Below are 15,032 nucleotides of genomic sequence, written 5' to 3'. Positions count from 1 at the left end.
TCTTCCTAGAAAACTCGAATGTGTGGAGCATTTGACTCCAGGTGGAACCAATTAGCGTTTCCCAGCAGAAAACAAAAAGGGTCCTGCTAAAAGGCATTCAAAACCTTAAAGTCCATAGAGAATATCCAGAAAACACAAACACACACAGAGGCTGTAGCAAGATCTGGGATTGAGATAGCTACAAATCACCAGATAGTTTTGTTTTCATCCAGGAGTATCTGGACAAATTGTTGTGGATTTCGGGTGAAATTTAACCAAAAATCACCGTGAAAGTGGTTTTGGAGAAAATCACAATCTTCTTGTACGGCAAATGCCTCCAATGTCATGTTTACAAATGCAAATATCATGTTTTCTCAGGTTTCTGGAGCTTTCTTCCTAGAAAACTCGAATGTGTGGAGGATTTGACTCCAGGTGGAACCAATTAGCGTTTGCCAGCAGAAAACAAAAAGGGTCCTGCTAAAATGCATTCAAAACCTTAAAGTCCATAGAGAATATCCAGAAAACACAAACACACACAGAGGCTGTAGCAAGATCTGGGATTGAGACAGCTACAAATCACCAGATAGTTTTGTTTTCATCCAGGAGTATCTGGACAAATTGTTGTAGTTTTGAAGTGAAATTTAACCAAAAATCACCGTGAAAGTGGTTTTGGAGAAAAGCACAATCTTTCTGTTAAGCAAATGAGTCCAATGTCATGTTTACAAATAGAAATATCATGTTTTCTCAGGTTTCTGGAGCTTTCTTCCTAGAAAACTCGAATGTGTGGAGGATTTGACTCCAGGTGGAACCAATTAGCGTTTGCCAGCAGAAAACAAAAAGGGTCCTGCTAAAATGGTTTGAAAACCTTAAAGTCCATGGAGAATATCCAGAAAACACAAACACACACAGAGGCTGTAGCAAGATCTGGGATTGAGATAGCTACAAATCACCAGATAGTTTTGTTTTCATCCAGGAGTATCTGGACAAATTGTTGTGGATTTCGGGTGAAATTTAACCAAAAATCACCGTGAAAGTGGTTTTGGAGAAAATCACAATCTTCTTGTAAGGCAAATGCCTCCAATGTCATGTTTACAAATGCAAATATCATGTTTTCTCAGGTTTCTGGAGCTTTCTTCCTAGAAAACTCGAATGTGTGGAGGATTTGACTCCAGGTGGAACCAATTAGCGTTTGCCAGCAGAAAACAAAAAGGGTCCTGCTAAAAGGCATTCAAAACCTTAAAGTCCATGGAGAATATCCAGAAAACACAAACACACACAGAGGCTGTAGCAAGATCTGGGATTGAGATGGCTACAAATCACCAGATAGTTTTGTTTTCATCCAGGAGTATCTGGACAAATTGTTGTGGATTTCGGGTGAAATTTAACCAAAAATCACCGTGAAAGTGGTTTTGGAGAAAAGCACAATCTTCCTGTTTGGCAAATGCATCCAATGTCATGTTTACAAATACAAATATCATGTTTTCTCAGGTTTCTGGAGCTTTCTTCCTAGAAAACTCGAATGTGTGGAGGATTTGACTCCAGGTGGAACCAATTAGCGTTTGCCAGCAGAAAACAAAAAGGGTCCTGCTAAAATGCATTCAAAACCTTAAAGTCCATAGAGAATATCCAGAAAACACAAACACACACAGAGGCTGTAGCAACATCTGGGATTGAGACAGCTACAAATCACCAGATAGTTTTGTTTTCATCCAGGAGTATCTGGACAAATTGTTGTGGATTTCGGGTGAAATTTAACCAAAAATCACCGTGCAAGTGGTTTTGGAGAAAAGCACAATCTTCCTGTTTGGCAAATGCATCCAATGTCATGTTTACAAATACAAATATCATGTTTTCCCAGGTTTCTGGAGCTTTCTTCCTAGAAAACTCGAATGTGTGGAGGATTTGACTCCAGGTGGAACCAATTAGCGTTTGCCAGCAGAAAACAAAAAGGGTCCTGCTAATATGCATTCAAACCTTAAAGTCCATAGAGAATATCCAGAAAACACAAACACACACAGAGGCTGTAGCAAGATCTGGGATTGAGATAGCTACAAATCACCAGATAGTTTTGTTTTCATCCAGGAGTATCTGGACAAATTGTTGTGGATTTCGGGTGAAATTTAACCAAAAATCACCGTGAAAGTGGTTTTGGAGAAAAGCACAATCTTCCTGTATGGCAAATGAGTCCAATGTCATGTTTACAAATACAAATATCATGTTTTCTCAGGTTTCTGGAGCTTTCTTCCTAGAAAACTCGAATGTGTGGAGTATTTCACTCCAGGTGGAACCAATTAGTATTTGCCAGCAGAAAACAAAAAGGGTCCTGCTAAAATGCATTCAAAACCTTAAAGTCCATAGAGAATATCCAGAAAACACAAACACACACAGAGGCTGTAGCAAGATCTGGGATTGAGATAGCTACAAATCACCAGATAGTTTTGTTTTCATCCAGGAGTATCTGGACAAATTGTTGTAGTTTTGAAGTGAAATTTAACCAAAAATCACCGTGAAAGTGGTTTTGGAGAAAAGCACAATCTTTCTGTTCAGCAAATGAATCCAATGTCATGTTTACAAATACAAATATCATGTTTTCCCAGGTTTCTGGAGCTTTCTTCCTAGAAAACTCGAATGTGTGGAGGATTTGACTCCAGGTGGAACCAATTAGCGTTTGCCAGCAGAAAACAAAAAGGGTCCTGCTAAAAGGCATTCAAAACCTTAAAGTCCATAGAGAATATCCAGAAAACACAAACACACACAGAGGCTGTAGCAAGATCTGGGATTGAGATAGCTACAAATCACCAGATAGTTTTGTTTTCATCCAGGAGTATCTGGACAAATTGTTGTGGATTTCGGGTGAAATTTAACCAAAAATCACCGTGAAAGTGGTTTTGGAGAAAATAACCGTCTTCTTGTACGGCAAATGCCTCCAATGTCATGTTTACAAATGCAAATATCATGTTTTCTCAGGTTTCTGGAGCTTTCTTCCTAGAAAACTCGAATGTGTGGAGGATTTGACTCCAGGTGGAACCAATTAGTGTTTGCCAGCAGAAAACAAAAAGGGTCCTGCTAAAAGGCATTCAAAACCTTAAAGTCCTTAGAGAATATCCAGAAAACACAAACACACACAGAGGCTGTAGCAAGATCTGGGATTGTGACAGCTACAAATCACCAGATAGTTTTGTTTTCATCCAGGAGTATCTGGACAAATTGTTGTAGTTTTGAAGTGAAATTTAACCAAAAATCACCATGAAAGCGGTTTTGGAGAAAAGCACAATCTTTCTGTTCAGCAAATGAGTCCAATGTCATGTTTACAAATACAAATATCATGTTTTCTCAGGTATCTGGAGCTTTCTTCCTAGAAAACTCGAATGTGTGGAGGATTTGACTCCAGGTGGAACCAATTAGCGTTTGCCAGCAGAAAACAAAAAGGGTCCTGCTAATATGCATTCAAACCTTAAAGTCCATAGAGAATATCCAGAAAACACAAACACACACAGAGGCTGTAGCAAGATCTGGGATTGAGATAGCTACAAATCACCAGATAGTTTTGTTTTCATCCAGGAGTATCTGGACAAATTGTTGTGGATTTCGGGTGAAATTTAACCAAAAATCACCGTGAAAGTGGTTTTGGAGAAAAGCACAATCTTCCTGTATGGCAAATGAGTCCAATGTCATGTTTACAAATACAAATATCATGTTTTCTCAGGTTTCTGGAGCTTTCTTCCTAGAAAACTCGAATGTGTGGAGTATTTCACTCCAGGTGGAACCAATTAGTATTTGCCAGCAGAAAACAAAAAGGGTCCTGCTAAAATGCATTCAAAACCTTAAAGTCCATAGAGAATATCCAGAAAACACAAACACACACAGAGGCTGTAGCAAGATCTGGGATTTAGATAGCTACAAATCACCAGATAGTTTTGTTTTCATCCAGGAGTATCTGGACAAATTGTTGTAGTTTTGAAGTGAAATTTAACCAAAAATCACCGTGAAAGTGGTTTTGGAGAAAAGCACAATCTTTCTGTTCAGCAAATGAATCCAATGTCATGTTTACAAATACAAATATCATGTTTTCCCAGGTTTCTGGAGCTTTCTTCCTAGAAAACTCGAATGTGTGGAGGATTTGACTCCAGGTGGAACCAATTAGCGTTTGCCAGCAGAAAACAAAAAGGGTCCTGCTAAAAGGCATTCAAAACCTTAAAGTCCATAGAGAATATCCAGAAAACACAAACACACACAGAGGCTGTAGCAAGATCTGGGATTGAGATAGCTACAAATCACCAGATAGTTTTGTTTTCATCCAGGAGTATCTGGACAAATTGTTGTGGATTTCGGGTGAAATTTAACCAAAAATCACCGTGAAAGTGGTTTTGGAGAAAATAACCGTCTTCTTGTACGGCAAATGCCTCCAATGTCATGTTTACAAATGCAAATATCATGTTTTCTCAGGTTTCTGGAGCTTTCTTCCTAGAAAACTCGAATGTGTGGAGGATTTGACTCCAGGTGGAACCAATTAGTGTTTGCCAGCAGAAAACAAAAAGGGTCCTGCTAAAAGGCATTCAAAACCTTAAAGTCCTTAGAGAATATCCAGAAAACACAAACACACACAGAGGCTGTAGCAAGATCTGGGATTGAGACAGCTACAAATCACCAGATAGTTTTGTTTTCATCCAGGAGTATCTGGACAAATTGTTGTAGTTTTGAAGTGAAATTTAACCAAAAATCACCGTGCAAGTGGTTTTGGAGAAAAGCACAATCTTCCTGTTTGGCAAATGCATCCAATGTCATGTTTACAAATACAAATATCATGTTTTCCCAGGTATCTGGAGCTTTCTTCCTAGAAAACTCGAATGTGTGGAGGATTTGACTCCAGGTGGAACCAATTAGCGTTTGCCAGCAGAAAACAAAAAGGGTCCTGCTAATATGCATTCAAACCTTAAAGTCCATAGAGAATATCCAGAAAACACAAACACACACAGAGGCTGTAGCAAGATCTGGGATTGAGATAGCTACAAATCACCAGATAGTTTTGTTTTCATCCAGGAGTATCTGGACAAATTGTTGTGGATTTCGGGTGAAATTTAACCAAAAATCACCGTGAAAGTGGTTTTGGAGAAAAGCACAATCTTCCTGTATGGCAAATGAGTCCAATGTCATGTTTACAAATACAAATATCATGTTTTCTCAGGTTTCTGGAGCTTTCTTCCTAGAAAACTCGAATGTGTGGAGTATTTCACTCCAGGTGGAACCAATTAGTATTTGCCAGCAGAAAACAAAAAGGGTCCTGCTAAAATGCATTCAAAACCTTAAAGTCCATAGAGAATATCCAGAAAACACAAACACACACAGAGGCTGTAGCAAGATCTGGGATTTAGATAGCTACAAATCACCAGATAGTTTTGTTTTCATCCAGGAGTATCTGGACAAATTGTTGTAGTTTTGAAGTGAAATTTAACCAAAAATCACCGTGAAAGTGGTTTTGGAGAAAAGCACAATCTTTCTGTTCAGCAAATGAATCCAATGTCATGTTTACAGATACAAACATCATGTTTTCCCAGGTTTCTGGAGCTTTCTTCCTAGAAAACTCGAATGTGTGGAGCATTTGACTCCAGGTGGAACCAATTAGCGTTTGCCAGCAGAAAACAAAAAGGGTCCTGCTAAAAGGCATTCAAAACCTTAAAGTCCATAGAGAATATCCAGAAAACACAAACACACACAGAGGCTGTAGCAAGATCTGGGATTGAGATAGCTACAAATCACCAGATAGTTTTGTTTTCATCCAGGAGTATCTGGACAAATTGTTGTGGATTTCGGGTGAAATTTAACCAAAAATCACCGTGAAAGTGGTTTTGGAGAAAATCACAATCTTCTTGTACAGCAAATGCCTCCAATGTCATGTTTACAAATGCAAATATCATGTTTTCTCAGGTTTCTGGAGCTTTCTTCCTAGAAAACTCGAATGTGTGGAGGATTTGACTCCAGGTGGAACCAATTAGCGTTTGCCAGCAGAAAACAAAAAGGGTCCTGCTAAAAGGCATTCAAAACCTTAAAGTCCTTAGAGAATATCCAGAAAACACAAACACACACAGAGGCTGTAGCAAGATCTGGGATTGAGACAGCTACAAATCACCAGATAGTTTTGTTTTCATCCAGGAGTATCTGGACAAATTGTTGTAGTTTTGAAGTGAAATTTAACCAAAAATCACCGTGAAAGTGGTTTTGGAGAAAAGCACAATCTTTCTGTTAAGCAAATGAGTCCAATGTCATGTTTACAAATAGAAATATCATGTTTTCTCAGGTTTCTGGAGCTTTCTTCCTAGAAAACTCGAATGTGTGGAGGATTTGACTCCAGGTGGAACCAATTAGCGTTTGCCAGCAGAAAACAAAAAGGGTCCTGCTAAAATGGTTTGAAAACCTTAAAGTCCATGGAGAATATCCAGAAAACACAAACACACACAGAGGCTGTAGCAAGATCTGGGATTGAGATAGCTACAAATCACCAGATAGTTTTGTTTTCATCCAGGAGTATCTGGACAAATTGTTGTGGATTTCGGGTGAAATTTAACCAAAAATCACCGTGAAAGTGGTTTTGGAGAAAATCACAATCTTCTTGTATGGCAAATGCCTCCAATGTCATGTTTACAAATGCAAATATCATGTTTTCTCAGGTTTCTGGAGCTTTCTTCCTAGAAAACTCGAATGTGTGGAGGATTTGACTCCAGGTGGAACCAATTAGCGTTTGCCAGCAGAAAACAAAAAGGGTCCTGCTAAAAGGCATTCAAAACCTTAAAGTCCATGGAGAATATCCAGAAAACACAAACACACACAGAGGCTGTAGCAAGATCTGGGATTGAGATGGCTACAAATCACCAGATAGTTTTGTTTTCATCCAGGAGTATCTGGACAAATTGTTGTGGATTTCGGGTGAAATTTAACCAAAAATCACCGTGAAAGTGGTTTTGGAGAAAAGCACAATCTTCCTGTTTGGCAAATGCATCCAATGTCATGTTTACAAATACAAATATCATGTTTTCTCAGGTTTCTGGAGCTTTCTTCCTAGAAAACTCGAATGTGTGGAGGATTTGACTCCAGGTGGAACCAATTAGCGTTTGCCAGCAGAAAACAAAAAGGGTCCTGCTAAAATGCATTCAAAACCTTAAAGTCCATAGAGAATATCCAGAAAAAACAAACACACACAGAGGCTGTAGCAACATCTGGGATTGAGACAGCTACAAATCACCAGATAGTTTTGTTTTCATCCAGGAGTATCTGGACAAATTGTTGTGGATTTCGGGTGAAATTTAACCAAAAATCACCGTGCAAGTGGTTTTGGAGAAAAGCACAATCTTCCTGTTTGGCAAATGCATCCAATGTCATGTTTACAAATACAAATATCATGTTTTCCCAGGTTTCTGGAGCTTTCTTCCTAGAAAACTCGAATGTGTGGAGGATTTGACTCCAGGTGGAACCAATTAGCGTTTGCCAGCAGAAAACAAAAAGGGTCCTGCTAATATGCATTCAAACCTTAAAGTCCATAGAGAATATCCAGAAAACACAAACACACACAGAGGCTGTAGCAAGATCTGGGATTGAGATAGCTACAAATCACCAGATAGTTTTGTTTTCATCCAGGAGTATCTGGACAAATTGTTGTGGATTTCGGGTGAAATTTAACCAAAAATCACCGTGAAAGTGGTTTTGGAGAAAAGCACAATCTTCCTGTATGGCAAATGAGTCCAATGTCATGTTTACAAATACAAATATCATGTTTTCTCAGGTTTCTGGAGCTTTCTTCCTAGAAAACTCGAATGTGTGGAGTATTTCACTCCAGGTGGAACCAATTAGTATTTGCCAGCAGAAAACAAAAAGGGTCCTGCTAAAATGCATTCAAAACCTTAAAGTCCATAGAGAATATCCAGAAAACACAAACACACACAGAGGCTGTAGCAAGATCTGGGATTGAGATAGCTACAAATCACCAGATAGTTTTGTTTTCATCCAGGAGTATCTGGACAAATTGTTGTAGTTTTGAAGTGAAATTTAACCAAAAATCACCGTGAAAGTGGTTTTGGAGAAAAGCACAATCTTTCTGTTCAGCAAATGAATCCAATGTCATGTTTACAAATACAAATATCATGTTTTCCCAGGTTTCTGGAGCTTTCTTCCTAGAAAACTCGAATGTGTGGAGGATTTGACTCCAGGTGGAACCAATTAGCGTTTGCCAGCAGAAAACAAAAAGGGTCCTGCTAAAAGGCATTCAAAACCTTAAAGTCCATAGAGAATATCCAGAAAACACAAACACACACAGAGGCTGTAGCAAGATCTGGGATTGAGATAGCTACAAATCACCAGATAGTTTTGTTTTCATCCAGGAGTATCTGGACAAATTGTTGTGGATTTCGGGTGAAATTTAACCAAAAATCACCGTGAAAGTGGTTTTGGAGAAAATAACCGTCTTCTTGTACGGCAAATGCCTCCAATGTCATGTTTACAAATGCAAATATCATGTTTTCTCAGGTTTCTGGAGCTTTCTTCCTAGAAAACTCGAATGTGTGGAGGATTTGACTCCAGGTGGAACCAATTAGTGTTTGCCAGCAGAAAACAAAAAGGGTCCTGCTAAAAGGCATTCAAAACCTTAAAGTCCTTAGAGAATATCCAGAAAACACAAACACACACAGAGGCTGTAGCAAGATCTGGGATTGTGACAGCTACAAATCACCAGATAGTTTTGTTTTCATCCAGGAGTATCTGGACAAATTGTTGTAGTTTTGAAGTGAAATTTAACCAAAAATCACCATGAAAGCGGTTTTGGAGAAAAGCACAATCTTTCTGTTCAGCAAATGAGTCCAATGTCATGTTTACAAATACAAATATCATGTTTTCTCAGGTATCTGGAGCTTTCTTCCTAGAAAACTCGAATGTGTGGAGGATTTGACTCCAGGTGGAACCAATTAGCGTTTGCCAGCAGAAAACAAAAAGGGTCCTGCTAATATGCATTCAAACCTTAAAGTCCATAGAGAATATCCAGAAAACACAAACACACACAGAGGCTGTAGCAAGATCTGGGATTGAGATAGCTACAAATCACCAGATAGTTTTGTTTTCATCCAGGAGTATCTGGACAAATTGTTGTGGATTTCGGGTGAAATTTAACCAAAAATCACCGTGAAAGTGGTTTTGGAGAAAAGCACAATCTTCCTGTATGGCAAATGAGTCCAATGTCATGTTTACAAATACAAATATCATGTTTTCTCAGGTTTCTGGAGCTTTCTTCCTAGAAAACTCGAATGTGTGGAGTATTTCACTCCAGGTGGAACCAATTAGTATTTGTCAGCAGAAAACAAAAAGGGTCCTGCTAAAATGCATTCAAAACCTTAAAGTCCATAGAGAATATCCAGAAAACACAAACACACACAGAGGCTGTAGCAAGATCTGGGATTTAGATAGCTACAAATCACCAGATAGTTTTGTTTTCATCCAGGAGTATCTGGACAAATTGTTGTAGTTTTGAAGTGAAATTTAACCAAAAATCACCGTGAAAGTGGTTTTGGAGAAAAGCACAATCTTTCTGTTCAGCAAATGAATCCAATGTCATGTTTACAAATACAAATATCATGTTTTCCCAGGTTTCTGGAGCTTTCTTCCTAGAAAACTCGAATGTGTGGAGGATTTGACTCCAGGTGGAACCAATTAGCGTTTGCCAGCAGAAAACAAAAAGGGTCCTGCTAAAAGGCATTCAAAACCTTAAAGTCCATAGAGAATATCCAGAAAACACAAACACACACAGAGGCTGTAGCAAGATCTGGGATTGAGATAGCTACAAATCACCAGATAGTTTTGTTTTCATCCAGGAGTATCTGGACAAATTGTTGTGGATTTCGGGTGAAATTTAACCAAAAATCACAGTGAAAGTGGTTTTGGAGAAAATAACCGTCTTCTTGTACGGCAAATGCCTCCAATGTCATGTTTACAAATGCAAATATCATGTTTTCTCAGGTTTCTGGAGCTTTCTTCCTAGAAAACTCGAATGTGTGGAGGATTTGACTCCAGGTGGAACCAATTAGTGTTTGCCAGCAGAAAACAAAAAGGGTCCTGCTAAAAGGCATTCAAAACCTTAAAGTCCTTAGAGAATATCCAGAAAACACAAACACACACAGAGGCTGTAGCAAGATCTGGGATTGAGACAGCTACAAATCACCAGATAGTTTTGTTTTCATCCAGGAGTATCTGGACAAATTGTTGTAGTTTTGAAGTGAAATTTAACCAAAAATCACCGTGCAAGTGGTTTTGGAGAAAAGCACAATCTTCCTGTTTGGCAAATGCATCCAATGTCATGTTTACAAATACAAATATCATGTTTTCCCAGGTATCTGGAGCTTTCTTCCTAGAAAACTCGAATGTGTGGAGGATTTGACTCCAGGTGGAACCAATTAGCGTTTGCCAGCAGAAAACAAAAAGGGTCCTGCTAATATGCATTCAAACCTTAAAGTCCATAGAGAATATCCAGAAAACACAAACACACACAGAGGCTGTAGCAAGATCTGGGATTGAGATAGCTACAAATCACCAGATAGTTTTGTTTTCATCCAGGAGTATCTGGACAAATTGTTGTGGATTTCGGGTGAAATTTAACCAAAAATCACCGTGAAAGTGGTTTTGGAGAAAAGCACAATCTTCCTGTATGGCAAATGAGTCCAATGTCATGTTTACAAATACAAATATCATGTTTTCTCAGGTTTCTGGAGCTTTCTTCCTAGAAAACTCGAATGTGTGGAGTATTTCACTCCAGGTGGAACCAATTAGTATTTGCCAGCAGAAAACAAAAAGGGTCCTGCTAAAATGCATTCAAAACCTTAAAGTCCATAGAGAATATCCAGAAAACACAAACACACACAGAGGCTGTAGCAAGATCTGGGATTTAGATAGCTACAAATCACCAGATAGTTTTGTTTTCATCCAGGAGTATCTGGACAAATTGTTGTAGTTTTGAAGTGAAATTTAACCAAAAATCACCGTGAAAGTGGTTTTGGAGAAAAGCACAATCTTTCTGTTCAGCAAATGAATCCAATGTCATGTTTACAAATACAAATATCATGTTTTCCCAGGTTTCTGGAGCTTTCTTCCTAGAAAACTCGAATGTGTGGAGGATTTGACTCCAGGTGGAACCAATTAGCGTTTGCCAGCAGAAAACAAAAAGGGTCCTGCTAAAAGGCATTCAAAACCTTAAAGTCCATAGAGAATATCCAGAAAACACAAACACACACAGAGGCTGTAGCAAGATCTGGGATTGAGATAGCTACAAATCACCAGATAGTTTTGTTTTCATCCAGGAGTATCTGGACAAATTGTTGTGGATTTCGGGTGAAATTTAACCAAAAATCACCGTGAAAGTGGTTTTGGAGAAAATAACCGTCTTCTTGTACGGAAAATGCCTCCAATATCATGTTTACAAATGCAAATATCATGTTTTCTCAGGTTTCTGGAGCTTTCTTCCTAGAAAACTCGAATGTGTGGAGGATTTGACTCCAGGTGGAACCAATTAGTGTTTGCCAGCAGAAAACAAAAAGGGTCCTGCTAAAAGGCATTCAAAACCTTAAAGTCCTTAGAGAATATCCAGAAAACACAAACACACACAGAGGCTGTAGCAAGATCTGGGATTGAGACAGCTACAAATCACCAGATAGTTTTGTTTTCATCCAGGAGTATCTGGACAAATTGTTGTAGTTTTGAAGTGAAATTTAACCAAAAATCACCGTGAAAGTGGTTTTGGAGAAAAGCACAATCTTTCTGTTCAGCAAATGAGTCCAATGTCATGTTTACAAATACAAATATCATGTTTTCTCAGGTTTCTGGAGCTTTCTTCCTAGAAAACTCGAATGTGTGGAGGATTTGACTCCAGGTGGAACCAATTAGCGTTTGCCAGCAGAAAACAAAAAGGGTCCTGCTAAAATGGTTTGAAAACCTTAAAGTCCATAGAGAATATCCAGAAAACACAAACACACACAGAGGCTGTAGCAAGATCTGGGATTGAGATAGCTACAAATCACCAGATAGTTTTGTTTTCATCCAGGAGTATCTGGACAAATTGTTGTGGATTTCGGGTGAAATTTAACCAAAAATCACCGTGAAAGTGGTTTTGGAGAAAATCACAATCTCCCTGTATGGCAAATGCATCCAATGGCATGTTTACAGAAAGAAATATCATGTTTTCCCAGGTTTCTGGAGCTTTCTTCCTAGAAAACTCGAATGTGTGGAGGATTTGACTCCAGGTGGAACCAATTAGCGTTTGCCAGCAGAAAACAAAAAGGGTCCTGCTAAAATGGTTTCAAAACCTTAAAGTCCATAGAGAATATCCAGAAAACACAAACACACACAGAGGCTGTAGCAAGATCTGGGATTGAGATAGCTACAAATCACCAGATAGTTTTGTTTTCATCCAGGAGTATCTGGACAAATTGTTGTGGATTTCGGGTGAAATTTAACCAAAAATCACCATGAAAGTGGTTTTGGAGAAAATCACAATCTTCCTGTATGGCAAATGCCTCAAATGTCATGTTTACAAATGCAAATATCATGTTTTCTCAGGTTTCTGGAGCTTCCTTCCTAGAAAACTCGAATGTGTGGAGGATTTGACTCCAGGTAGAACCAATTAGCGTTTGCCAGCAGAAAACAAAAAGGGTCCTGCTAAAAGGCATTCAAAACCTTAAAGTCCATAGAGAATATCCAGAAAACACAAACACACACAGAGGCTGTAGCAAGATCTGGTGTTGAGATGGCTACAAATTACCAGGTAGTTTTGTTTTCATCCAGGAGTATCTGGACAAATTGTTGTGGATTTCGGGTGAAATTTAACCAAAAATCACTGTGAAAGTGGTTTTGGAGAAAATCACAATCTTCCTGTATGGCAAATGCATCCAATGTCATGTTTACAAATGCAAATATCATGTTTTGTCAGGTTTCAGCAGCTTTCTTCCTTGAAAACTCGAATGTTTGGAGGATTTGACTCCAGGTGGAACCAATTAGCGTTGGCCAGCAGAAAACAAAAAGGGTCTGCTAAAATGCATTCAAAACCTTAAATTCCATAGAGAATATCCAGAAAACACAAACACACACAGAGGCTGTAGCAAGATCTGGGATTGAGATAGCTACAAATCACCAGATAGTTTTGTTTTCATCCAGGAGTATCTGGACAAATTGTTGTGGATTTCGGGTGAAATTTAACCAAAAATCACTGTGAAAGTGGTTTTGGAGAAAATCACAATCTTCCTGTACGAGAAATGCAACCAATGTCATGTTTACAAATACAAATATCATGTTTTCTCAGGTTTCTGGAGCTTTCTTCCTAGAAAACTCGAATGTGTGGAGTATTTGACTCCAGGTGGAACCAATTAGCGTTTGCCAGCAGAAAACAAAAAGGGTCCTGCTAAAATGCATTCAAAACCTTAAAGTCCATAGAGAATATCCAGAAAACACAAACACACACAGAGGCTGTAGCAAGATCTGGGATTGAGATAGCTAAAAGTCACCAGAGAGTTTTGTTTTCATCCAGGAGTATCTGGACAAATTGTTGTGGATTTCGGGTGAAATTTAACCAAAAATCACCGTGAAAGTGGTTTTGGAGAAAAGCACAATCTTCCTGTTTGGCAAATGTATCCAATGTCATGTTTACAGAAAGAAATATCATGTTTTCTCAGGTTTCTGAAGCTTTCTTCCTAGAAAACTCAAATGTGTGGAGTATTTGACTCCAGGTGGAACCAATTAGCGTTTGCCAGTTGAAAACAAATACTTACATGCTAAAATGTATTCAAAACCTTAAAGTCCATAGAGAATATCCAGAAAACACAAACACACACAGAGGCTGTAGCAAGATCTGGGATTGAGATAGCTACAAATCACCAGATAGTTTTGTTTTCATCCAGGAGTATCTGGACAAATTGTTGTGGATTTCGGGTGAAATTTAACCAAAAATCACCGTGAAAGTGGTTTTGGAGAAAAGCACAATCTTCCTGTTTGGCAAATGCATCCAATGTCATGTTTACAAATACAAATATCATGTTTTCCCAGGTATCTGGAGCTTTCTTCCTAGAAAACTCGAATGTGTGGAGGATTTGACTCCAGGTGGAACCAATTAGCGTTTGCCAGCAGAAAACAAAAAGGGTCCTGCTAATATGCATTCAAACCTTAAAGTCCATAGAGAATATCCAGAAAACACAAACACACACAGAGGCTGTAGCAAGATCTGGGATTGAGATAGCTACAAATCACCAGATAGTTTTGTTTTCATCCAGGAGTATCTGGACAAATTGTTGTGGATTTCGGGTGAAATTTAACCAAAAATCACCGTGAAAGTGGTTTTGGAGAAAAGCACAATCTTCCTGTATGGCAAATGAGTCCAATGTCATGTTTACAAATACAAATATCATGTTTTCTCAGGTTTCTGGAGCTTTCTTCCTAGAAAACTCGAATGTGTGGAGTATTTCACTCCAGGTGGAACCAATTAGTATTTGCCAGCAGAAAACAAAAAGGGTCCTGCTAAAATGCATTCAAAACCTTAAAGTCCATAGAGAATATCCAGAAAACACAAACACACACAGAGGCTGTAGCAAGATCTGGGATTTAGATAGCTACAAATCACCAGATAGTTTTGTTTTCATCCAGGAGTATCTGGACAAATTGTTGTAGTTTTGAAGTGAAATTTAACCAAAAATCACCGTGAAAGTGGTTTTGGAGAAAAGCGCAATCTTTCTGTTCAGCAAATGAATCCAATGTCATGTTTACAAATACAAATATCATGTTTTCCCAGGTTTCTGGAGCTTTCTTCCTAGAAAACTCGAATGTGTGGAAGATTTGACTCCAGGTGGAACCAATTAGCGTTTGCCAGCAGAAAACAAAAAGGGTCCTGCTAAAAGGCATTCAAAACCTTAAAGTCCATAGAGAATATCCAGAAAACACAAACACACACAGAGGCTGTAGCAAGATCTGGGATTGAGATAGCTACAAATCACCAGATAGTTTTGTTTTCATCCAGGAGTATCTGGACAAATTGTTGTGGATTT

The sequence above is a fragment of the Oryctolagus cuniculus genome, chromosome 18 (assembly GCF_051225735.1).
Source record: "Oryctolagus cuniculus isolate XC-2025 breed Fujian yellow rabbit chromosome 18, ASM5122573v1, whole genome shotgun sequence".
In the NCBI taxonomy this organism is placed as follows: domain Eukaryota; kingdom Metazoa; phylum Chordata; class Mammalia; order Lagomorpha; family Leporidae; genus Oryctolagus; species Oryctolagus cuniculus.
Note: the sequence above shows the minus strand (reverse complement) of the source record.